Below are 10,896 nucleotides of genomic sequence, written 5' to 3' on the forward strand. Positions count from 1 at the left end.
ATTGCAGCAGTATTCACAATAGCCAAGACATGGAAGCAACACAAGTGCCCATCAACTGATGAATGGTAAAGAAGATGTGGTATATATATACAATGGAATACTACCCAGCCATAAAAAAAGACAAAATCGTCCCATTTGCAACAACATGGACGGACCCTAAGGGAATTATGTTAAGCAAAATAAGCCAGAAAGAGAAAGACAAACACCGTATGATTTCACTCATATGTGGAAGATAAACAAACACATGGATAAAGAAAACAGATTAGTGGTTACTAGAGGTGAAAGGGGTTGGCTAAAGGGGTAAAGGGGCACTTATGTGTGGTGACAGATAAAAATTAGACTATTGGTGGTGAACATAATGCAGTCTATACATAAACTGATATATAATAATGTACACCTGAAATTAAACCAATATGACCTCAATAAAATAATTGAAAAAAATAAAAATGATTTAAGACACACACCAACCAAAGAAAAAAGGAAGGAAAGGAAAAAAATCGCATTTGTTTTTCTACCAAATTATATTTGTTTCATTTCTTCCTTCACTCTCCCAACGTCTGTTTTTTCTAATAGAAGCAGTCCAAAACTTCTGCTGAAGACTAAATCTTGGTCCCTCTTTCTTCCAGAATCTTTAACACTCTTAACCCCCAAACTACACCTGTTCTGTTCCATCTGCTATGTTTATAGACTCTTGTTCAAAGTTTGAGGAAGAAAACCCAATCCTGAGAAATGAAAAGTGAAATATATAATTAAAAAATAAAATTTCTCTCTAGAAGAGCCAACTGAGGGCAGCAAATTTCCCATAAAACCTAATTTTACTCCCATGCTTCTTAGATTTGCTTTCTTGTGGTCAGCCCAGATTTCCCAATCCAGAATAAAGAGAGCTTGGCAAACAACCTGAGCTGTTCTGAGAACAATCTGAGATCTCAGACAGACCACGTCCTTGGAGTAAGGCCATACACACTCCAGGAATAAAGGCAAACCTGAAATAGACCTACTGTAACAAAGACTGAAACCAACATCAACAAGACAGGGTTGCTAATTTCACTGCCTGCCAGAACAAAATATAATATTCTTCATGGGAAGATAAAATAATCCAGAACCTCCACAAAATATTATCACAATGTCCAACATGCAATAAAAAATTGCTGGACATGAGAAGAAGGGAAGAAGCAACTAATAATCTGCAGATAAAACAGTCAATAGAAGCACTTTCTTCCTTTTATCTGTAGATACTTCAGACAATTCCTAACTCCATGATATCCTAGAGTTCTCTTTTTACACTTTGAGTTACCTCCTTAACAACTTTATATCTAGTTAACAATTCTTTTTTTTTATTATTGAGGTATAATTGACATACAACATTATACTGGTTTTTGGTGTACAACATAATGATTTGATATTTGTATATATTGTGAAATCATCACAATAAGTCTAGTTAACATCTGTCACCATACAGTTACAAAATCTTTTTCTTGTGATGAGAACTTCTAAGATTTACTCTCTTAGCAACTTTCAAATATGCAATACAGTATTATTAACTATAGTCGCTGTGCTGTACAGTACATCCCCATGACTTATTTATTTTATAACTTGGATTTTGTACCTTTTGATCCCTTTCACCCCATTTCACACCCTACCACCCCCCCACCCTCACCTCTGGCAACCACCAATCTGTTCTCTGTATCTATGAGTTCAATTTTGGGGGTTTTTTTAGATACCACATGTAAGTAAGATCATATGGTATTTGTCTTTCTCTGTCTGACATTTCACTTAGCATAATGCCCTCAAGTTTCATCCATGTTGTTTCCTTCTTTTATATGACTGGATAATATTCCATTATATATATAATATATATTCCATACATATTATATAGATATCACATTTTCTTCATCTGTTCATTCATCGATGGACACTTAAGTTGTTTCCATTTCTTGGCTATGGTAAATAATACTGCAATGAACAAGAGGATGCATGTTAATTCTTAATAATGATTTTTATATTAAATTCTATCTTTTCAAATAACTAATATGGCTTCTGTCTCCTCACTGGACCAAGCAACAAGAAGAATAACAACAGCAATTAGTTGAAACACATCAATTATGTTAAAATTCATAAATTCATAATACTTTAAAAAATTTTTTGGCTTTGGAGAATGCTTGGAAACCAACTTGTTATTCAGAAAACAAGTAAATAAAGGTGAAGATTTCAAGCATTTATCCTGTCTTTTCTTTTCTTTTTTGTGAGGAAGATCAGCCCTGAGCTAACATCCATGCTAATCCTCTTTTTTTTGCTGAGGAAGACCGGCACCAAGCTAACATCTATCGCCAGTCCTCCTCCTTTATTTCCCCAAAGCCCAAGTAGATAGTTGTATGTCATAGTTGTACATCCTTCTAGTTGCTCTATGTGGGACACGGCCTCAGCATGGCCGGAGAAGCGGTGCATCGGTGCACGCCCAGGATCCAAACCCGGGCTGCCAGTAGCGGAGCGGGCGCACTCAACCACTAAGCCACGGGGCCGGCCCTATCCTGTCTTTTCTATATGAACTGTTTCTCAGGGCAACCAAATAGTTGATGAGGGAAAGATTTTATTACAGAAATATTCCAGTTAATAAATAAAGAAGGAATGATAGAATATCACAATATTGCAATCTCTAATGAAATAATGAATCCAGGCAGTAATTGTAAGCAGCTGCTAAAAGCATTAGGTGAAAAGCTGCACATATTTTCACTCATGCATGCATAATAGTAATATCTGATAAAGAACAATGTCTAAATAAGTCTAAAAAGACTCTTTCAATAAAATAAAATTTCTAAGTGATAGCAAGCAATGATAAGATGCTCAACATCATTCGAAATGCAAATCAAAACAGCTTGGCAGTTCCTCAAAAAGTTAAACAGAGTTACCATATAACCCAGCAATTCCATTCATAGGTATGTACCCACCGAAACAAAAATACATATCCACACGAAAACTTAGACAGGAATGTTTCTAGCAACATTATTCATAATAGCCAAAAACTGAAAACAACCCAAACATCCATCAACTTATGAATGGATAAACAAAATGTGGTATTATAAAATTGGTATTATACATACAGTGGGATATTATTTGGTAATAAAAAGAAATTAAATACTGATACATCTACAACATGAATGAACCTTGAAAACATAATGCTAAGTGAAAAAAGTCAGTCAGAAAGGCCACATATTGTTTGATTCTATTTATATGAAATATCCAGAATAGGCAAATCCACAGAGACAGGAAGTAAATTAGTGGTTGCCAGAGGCTGGAGGAAGAGGCAGTGGGGAGTGACCACTAATGAGGTTTCTTTGGTGGGAGGGATAAAAATGTTCTAAAATTAGATTGTGGTGATATTCAACTCTATAAATATACAAAAACCATGGAATTGTACACTTTAAATGGATGAATTTCATAGTTTGGAACTATATCTCAAGAAAATGGTTACCAAAAAAAAAAAAAAAGAGCAGCAGCAAAGATGGCACTTTCCTTTCACGGTGATACCTGAATTAACGCTGCATCTTACAACTGATGTCATCTTGGCATTGATTAAGTATGGTAGTGTGTCTGTTTTCTTAATTATCAAAGCAATTTGGGACTTAAGTATTAATATCTCTGACTTGTAGAGGAGAGAACAGGCCTTTTTCTGGATCTGAGGTTAGGTCTGTATGGCTCCCACACCCTGCCTGGGGAGAGTTTGAGTGATTACAACCCAGGGTTAGTGCCCAGCAGGAAGCAGGCTGTGTCAAGCACCTCTGAAGGCGCCAAGGTCAAGGCTGAGCCTACAGGGAAAGTAGAGCTGCTTTTGATCCCAGGAGTCCAGGTGGAGGGGAATTAGGCAGGTGCTGATTTCTTCTAGGCAGGTCAAGGAGGTAGTTCCTGGCTATGCAACGTGGAAAAAATGGGGCTGGGAGCTGAGTATAATTATCCTCAGGTCAGTAGTTTCCTCTGGAACCTGCCTGATGCTAATTCCTCTACGAAGTAAACGGTATGGGATCCACCCCCAACCCCCAAGTGTCAGGGATGGGTAACCACAGGGCTTCTTGGTCCCTGGGGGCAATACCACCAGCTCCGACTCTGCCTGGCAATAGGAACGTTTCACTGCTGTTAGAACACTGCAGCCAGTGTTCCCTCTTCCTGCTGCAGGGGCTCTTCCCCTAGGCATGGCTGGGTCCTGCCCCAGGGAGAAGCCTGCAGACGCTGTCACAGGCTAGTGCTGCACAGCAGACAGCTGTTGGGACAGTTTCTGGACCCTTATTTCAAGAGATGGCTTGAGAGTGGGTTAGAATTTGGGCTTCAAATAATTAGCAATCCAGCCACAAAAGCCATGTGGGCAAGGACGAAAAAAGAGAAGGCAGATGAGTTGGGGGTTGCATCTGAATGTATGGTTTCACTCCTAGATGACGTCCAGAAAACACAGACCCTCTGAGCAAGACTCTTATTCCTGGAGAGTGACGATAGTGTGTAAACCCGAGTCCCCTCTTTCCTGCCTTCTCTGGGTTAGTTTTCCAGCCTTAACCAGTTTTCTTGTCTATCTTGTCCCTCAGCCCCCAACTCCCCTGATATTTGCTGTGTCACCCTGTTTTCCCTTGCCGAGGCTCAGTTTTTTTTTTTTTTCATAATTTTATTTATTTTTTTCCCCCAAAGCCCCAGTAGATAGTTGTATGTCATAGCTGCACATCCTTCTCGTTGCTGTACGTGGGACACGGCCTCAGCATGGCCAGAGAAGCGGTGCATCAGTGTGCGCCTGGGATCCGAACCCGGACCGCCAGCAGTGGAGCGCGTGCACTTAACCGCTAAGCCACGGGGCTGGCCCTGAGGCTCAGTTTTGATTTCAACGACATAGGTAGATTTATCTCTGCCCTGGAAACCATAGCTGCTGGAAATGTTGCCACTTCCTCGCTTTGGCGGGTGTTTTCAGGACATGTACCGAATTTTCAGGACAAGTAGCCTGCAAATCTGCCCACTGAACAGAATTCTCCCGCCCGTGCACAGCTTGAAACCATTTGCTAGGGCTGCAAAACACCACAGACTGGGGGGCTTAAACTACAGAAATTATTTTCTCACAGTTCTGAGGCTAGAAGTCTGAGACTAGGGTATTAGCAGGTTTGGTTTCTCCTGAGACCTCTCTCCTTGGCTTGCAGAGGGCCACCTTCTCGCTGTGTCCTCACAAGGCCTTTCCTCTGTGTTGCACAGCCTGGTGTCTGTGCCCAAGTTTCCTCTTCTTATAGGGACACCAGTCAGATTGGATCAGGACCCACTTAGCCTCATTTTAACTTAATCACCTCTTTAAAGGCCCTATCTCCAAATACAGTCACATTCTGAGGTACTAGGGGGTTAGGGCTTCAACATGAATTTTAAGGGGACACAACTCAACCCATAACAGTTCCCAAGAACTTTACTTGGGTGACTGGTCTCTATTCGTGTCGGGGTTAATCTTCCAGCCCTGTTTACTGAGACTGAACCATCTTATCCAAGGCAGTCAGTTGCTGCCCTTAGCCCTGCCAATCAGAATGTCTCCATGTAATGGTACCAGGACCCTGCTGGTGAGATTTCAGCCTTCTCTAGATGTCAGCCTATCCAGTGGTGAGAAATTGTGGGAGGGATCAGGTCGCCTTGCAGCAGCATGGTGAAAACAATCTAAGCCACGTGAAAGCAAACTGGCTCTGATCTGGGTGCAGTGGGATGCTGAGGTTGCCATTAATATTCCCCACTGCGTACAAGGCTCCTTCAGTCTGCGTGATGGACTGTATGATTATGTTGTGCCTGAAATGGTAGGCACAGGGGAACTATGCCTCACTGAGCTTACAGGAGTCCACAGTGAGGTGCCAGGTACCATTGGCCTTCTCACTGGCCACACAAGCTATTATAAGGTAAAATCATTTCTTAAGCATCTCTGCCTCTATTAGCTTCTTGGTCAGTAAAGTGACCTCCTGTCCCTCCCCTGCCCCCACCTCCCGGTATCTTGTATTTGTTCACAGTAATGACAAGACTAGACTTGGAGAGCCTAGTGGGATCCTGATTGTGGTGTTGTCCCACTATCGCTGTTCCGATTGTGGCTTTCCCCCATTGGAACATCCCCAGCAGTTATCAGTGACAACCACTTGAGTGTGTATTGGCCCAAGGGGCCCACTCATAGCATTACAGCAGTCCATTGTCCAAACTGAGAGTTATTTCCAAATCCAGTTGCAATAATTCTCCAGCCACGCCCATGGGTGCTTCCTGGCACCCTAGTGACTTGTATCTCAGTGTCCAAAAGGACTGAAAAGGTTTGGCAACCTTGGTTGCCATCAAGTCCAGAGTATACCTTGACCAGTGCATATGGCCTCCAGCCCTCCTGAGGAAGAAGGGACCTAAGCTTCTGCCCTTGTCCTGTTTGTTCTTGAAGGGAGTGATGTCTGGGTAGACAGTGGTGTGAAGGTATCAGACCAACACCAGTCTGAACAGCACAGACCTCAGCAGGGGCTCTAAGCCCTCTTGGTCCTCCTGTTTGTCCACAGGAAATGCCAAAGCTTACTGGGCATCTTCACCTGCTGTAGCCCAGATCTTTAAATTTTGTGGGCTGATAATGAGAATTTCTCTCATGAGCAAACCATCAATCTCTCGTTTGGGGACTCCCTGGAGTAAATGCCAGGTCCATGTTGTCCTATAGCCTGGACTTTCAATATGTTTCTTTTTCTCCTCTTTAGCCTGAAGGGCATTTACCTTGACTTGTGTCCAGGCTTCTATCCTGGGGAGTTGGTTTCCCAGTAGCTGAAGAGTTTTCTGGATTTAATTGTCCCTGACAATTGGTGCCAATTGAACAAACCGGTCAATGTAACCCTGAGTGACTATCTCCATCATCTGGGCACTCATGTTTTCCATTGTAAATCCAGGCTGGGGTTACAGTGACCCCGAGGGAAGTTACAGCTTCCGTCTACTGTCGCCCATGGGTACTTATCAGACAACGGAAACTCCTCTTGGGTAGGCCATTGTTTCAGTGTGGAGGTAAAGACCCCCTAACTTCAACAAGCCCTGAGTGATCTTTACATGTTCTTCCTCCACATTTATGTCATCAGCAACGTGGGCGTGGCCAGGCTGGTTTGGAGCAGGGGTCAGTCATTAGGCAGCCAAGTGTTTTCCACTCTTTCTCATCCAGCATGACTGGCGTGGCTTCCTTAACTGCAGCCAAGGAGCTAAGCCCTCTAGTCTCATTGGATACCACAGATTGAATGTTTGTGTCCTCTCAAAATTCATATGTTAAAACCTAATCCCCAATGTGATGGTATTTGGAGGTGGGGACTTTGGGAGATGATTAGGTCGTGAGGGTGGAGCCCTTATACAAGAGACCCCAGAGAGCTCCCTCATCCCTTCTGCCATTTGAGGACACAGCTGGAAGACGGCCATCTATGAACCAGGAAGCAGGTCCGTACCAGACACCAAATGTTGCGCAACTTGATCTTGGACTTCCCAGCCTCCTGAACTGTGAGAAAAAAATTTCTGTGATTTATAAGCCACATGATCTATGGATGGTATTCTGTTATAGCAGCCCAAGCTGACTAAGACATTGATTCGGCTTTTGCCCAAATCTATCTCTAATGTTCCTTTCCAAATCATTGTTAAGAGCAGAACTTAGTACATCTCTGCATAACTGAACAACCATGCTATGTTTTTCTTAGCTTTATGGGATCCTCTCCACTTTATCTCTAACTCTAACCACCAAGCCAAACCACAGTCAAGTACCACTCGTCTTCCTTGTCATCAAATGCTTCAGCCACCAGGGTTGCTACCATCCAAGCATCCTGATCCATAGCCAGTTAGTTGGTCTGCAGGGTCTCATCTGTCTTTTTCTAAAAGACATTGTGATCTTGTGAACTTATCAATCTCTGGGAAAAAGGGGGAAGAAAAATCCAACGTAGCCAACCTGTCAGAGGCAGGGGGGTCAAAGCCCCATGTAGTGTGGCTGCTGTAGTGGGTTGAATGGTGTTCCCCCACAAGATACGCCAGCCCCTGACCTTAGAATTGACCCTAATTGGAATAAGGGTCTTTGCCCATGTGTGTAAGAATCTTGAGATGAGCTCATTCTGGATGACGGTGGGCCCTAAATCCAATGATGACTGTCTTTTTTTTTTTTTTTTGTGAGGAGGACTAGCCCTGAGCTAACATCTGATGCCAATCCTCCCCTTTTTTCCTTGAGGAAGATTGGCCCTGAGCTAACATCTGTGGCCATCTTCCTCCACTTTATATGGGACGCCGCCACAGCATGGCTTGACAAACGGTGAGTCAGTGCACGCCCAGGATCCGAACCTATGATCCTCGGGCCACCGCAGTGGAGCGTGCTCACTTAACCGCTTGCGTCACCGGGCCGGCCCCATGACTGCCTTATAGGAGACAGAAAAACAAAGATAGAGCCACAGAGACGGTCATGTGAAGATGGAGGCAGATATGGGAGTGATTTACCTATAAGCGGAGGAAGGCCAAGGATTGCCATCAACCACCAGAAGCCAGGAGAGAGGCATGGGATGGATGTCCCCAAGGACTTCCAGAAGAAACAGACCTGCTGACACCTTGATTTCAGACTTCTGGCCTCCAGAACTATTGTTTTAAGCCACCAGCTTTGGGGTAATTTGCTACAGCAGCCCTAAGAAACTAACATAGCCTCTTTTTTTTTTTTTTTTAACATAGCCTCTTTTACAGCAAGACAAGGCCAACTTCAGCCAACTTTTGCCAAGAGTTACAAATTTGAATTAAGAACACAGAGTTTCTTACTTTGTAAAAAAACAGTAGTTTTTCCTTGATTGTCACAAGAAATTCAAGACACTTGTTTCAAGACACTACTTGGCAAGCAGGCCCTGAGTCTTGTTGAGGCTTATGGGTTGTGGTCACTCCCACTGGCAGGCAGCCAAGGCCACTAAGAATGAGACTTTTAACTTGCCAAACAACAAGACATCATTATAGAGGGAAAATTTTGGACACCAGAGGAATTTTCTAACACTTCATGCACATTCACAATTCAAACATGTAACACATTTCAACACCAATTACACATTTTTACAACAGTTCATACAATGAATGGGCTGGACCCTTCACTTGCAAAGTTACGTTATCTTTTTTTTTTCCTCCTCTCTTCACTGGAAGTTTTTTGCCTAAACTCTATTAGGTGCTTTTTCACAGAAACACAGACCAAGGAGTTTTAACACAGGCACTGCAGGAGTTATGCCGTTGCTGGAAGCCAAGGGAGCAACTTGCACCAGTAAGTACAGCTTTGGGCTTACTTTTGGTTTTAAGTGGCCATTAACTCAGCCTCAAACTCATTTGTAACACCTGAAGGCACCAAGCCTACCTTTAGCTGCTTGACCTCCAAACATTTATCAACAGGTGGCATTAGCTATCAGATCCCACGAAGTCCTGTCCGTAAACCGACCCACAACCCACGCAACCCCTGAAGAGCTAGGCCTCCTCCCCTCTCACCCACCACTCAGGTGACGGCTGCACTACCAGATCCTGGGGCACGTATATTATCTCCTAACCCAGCCCACACACTCTCCTGTCTTCTTTTAAGGGTACTGTAACTTTATGGGCCCCACGCTGGGCCCCTAAGTTGTCAAGCTCATGCACACATGACAAGGCAAGGCCAGAGTCTGACTGATATGACCAGTAAAGATACAAAGAGCCACTTGTAGATTTATAGTTTATTACTTACATAGATGATGAAAAGAATAAGGTGTTCTAGTAAACCAACAGCTGAACCGCGAGTTTTCATCTCGTCTCACATGCACCAACGAAGATTTCTCTTGCAGAGATGTTGGTGAGCTATGTTGTTAAAGGTCCAGGTTCTAGAATCAAATGTCTGAGTGACTTTAACAATATAACCTCTCTGATCTTCTCTTCCTTCGTCTATAAAATGGAAATAACATTCATTTTAGGATTGCTGTGAGGGTTAAATAAATAATCCATCACGTAAGGCCTTTAAATCCTTAAATGTGTGTAAGAAGTACAATCTTTATATCAACAAATATTGGCCATTACTAGGAAAATATCCACAGGGTTTCATTCCCATGTTTAAGCCACCTTAATTATTTCTAAAACAAAGCAGGGAACAAGTAAATATTTATCTCTTATATAAAGCTTCCACCAAGACTTGAAAATCATGTCCCAACATTTATCCAATTATTTGGGAAGGCACAATTAACAGCAACACTAAACCTAGCCTAATGACCTTAACTCATCCAGATTCATTTTAAAAGTTTTTCAAACAAGATTAAGTAGGAAAAAAAAGATGCAGAGGGAGAGGGTAGGAAGGAGGAAAGAAAGAGACTGGTGTAACCATACTTAGCAAATATTCCCCACTGTCCTCTGTGTAAGTAAAGGTTTCACTGATTCGTTCAGTATCCAGGGCAGCCCTAAAACCTAAATGGGAGGGAGAGACAGTTCTTAGTGTGTTCCTTCTACCCCAGACTTCAGAACACCATCATTGGTGCTAGGCACACCTATTCACTCGACAGATAACCCAGAATATTCCTTTAAGAAAGGAATTGCCCAGGACCGTCATGTCATCTTTGACAGACAGATGATATAGCTGGACCAAGAATCAGGAGACCCAAGCTGGACCCCAGGCTGTGTCACACGAGGCTCTCTCCACCAATCTGGCCTTCAAAAAGGAAAAAAAATAGGAGAGGGCAGGGTCACCGTCGAGGGTGACTGAGTTCCCTTTCCAGGAAACCCAGAAAGAAAAAGAAGCCATTTGCATCGTTTTCCTCAGGGGAGGTGTCAGGAGTAGCAGCACGTCCTCCTCGCTTCCACAGCAACTGCGACTGCTCTACACAACGACTGTGCAACATCTTCTTTAACGGTGAAGACCTACTCCAACGTGCAAAGGAAATTAAGAGCAAGGCA

This window comes from Ceratotherium simum, chromosome 16 (assembly GCF_057802395.1).
Source record: "Ceratotherium simum simum isolate JZ-2026a chromosome 16, ASM5780239v1, whole genome shotgun sequence".
NCBI classification, from domain to species: Eukaryota; Metazoa; Chordata; class Mammalia; order Perissodactyla; family Rhinocerotidae; genus Ceratotherium; species Ceratotherium simum.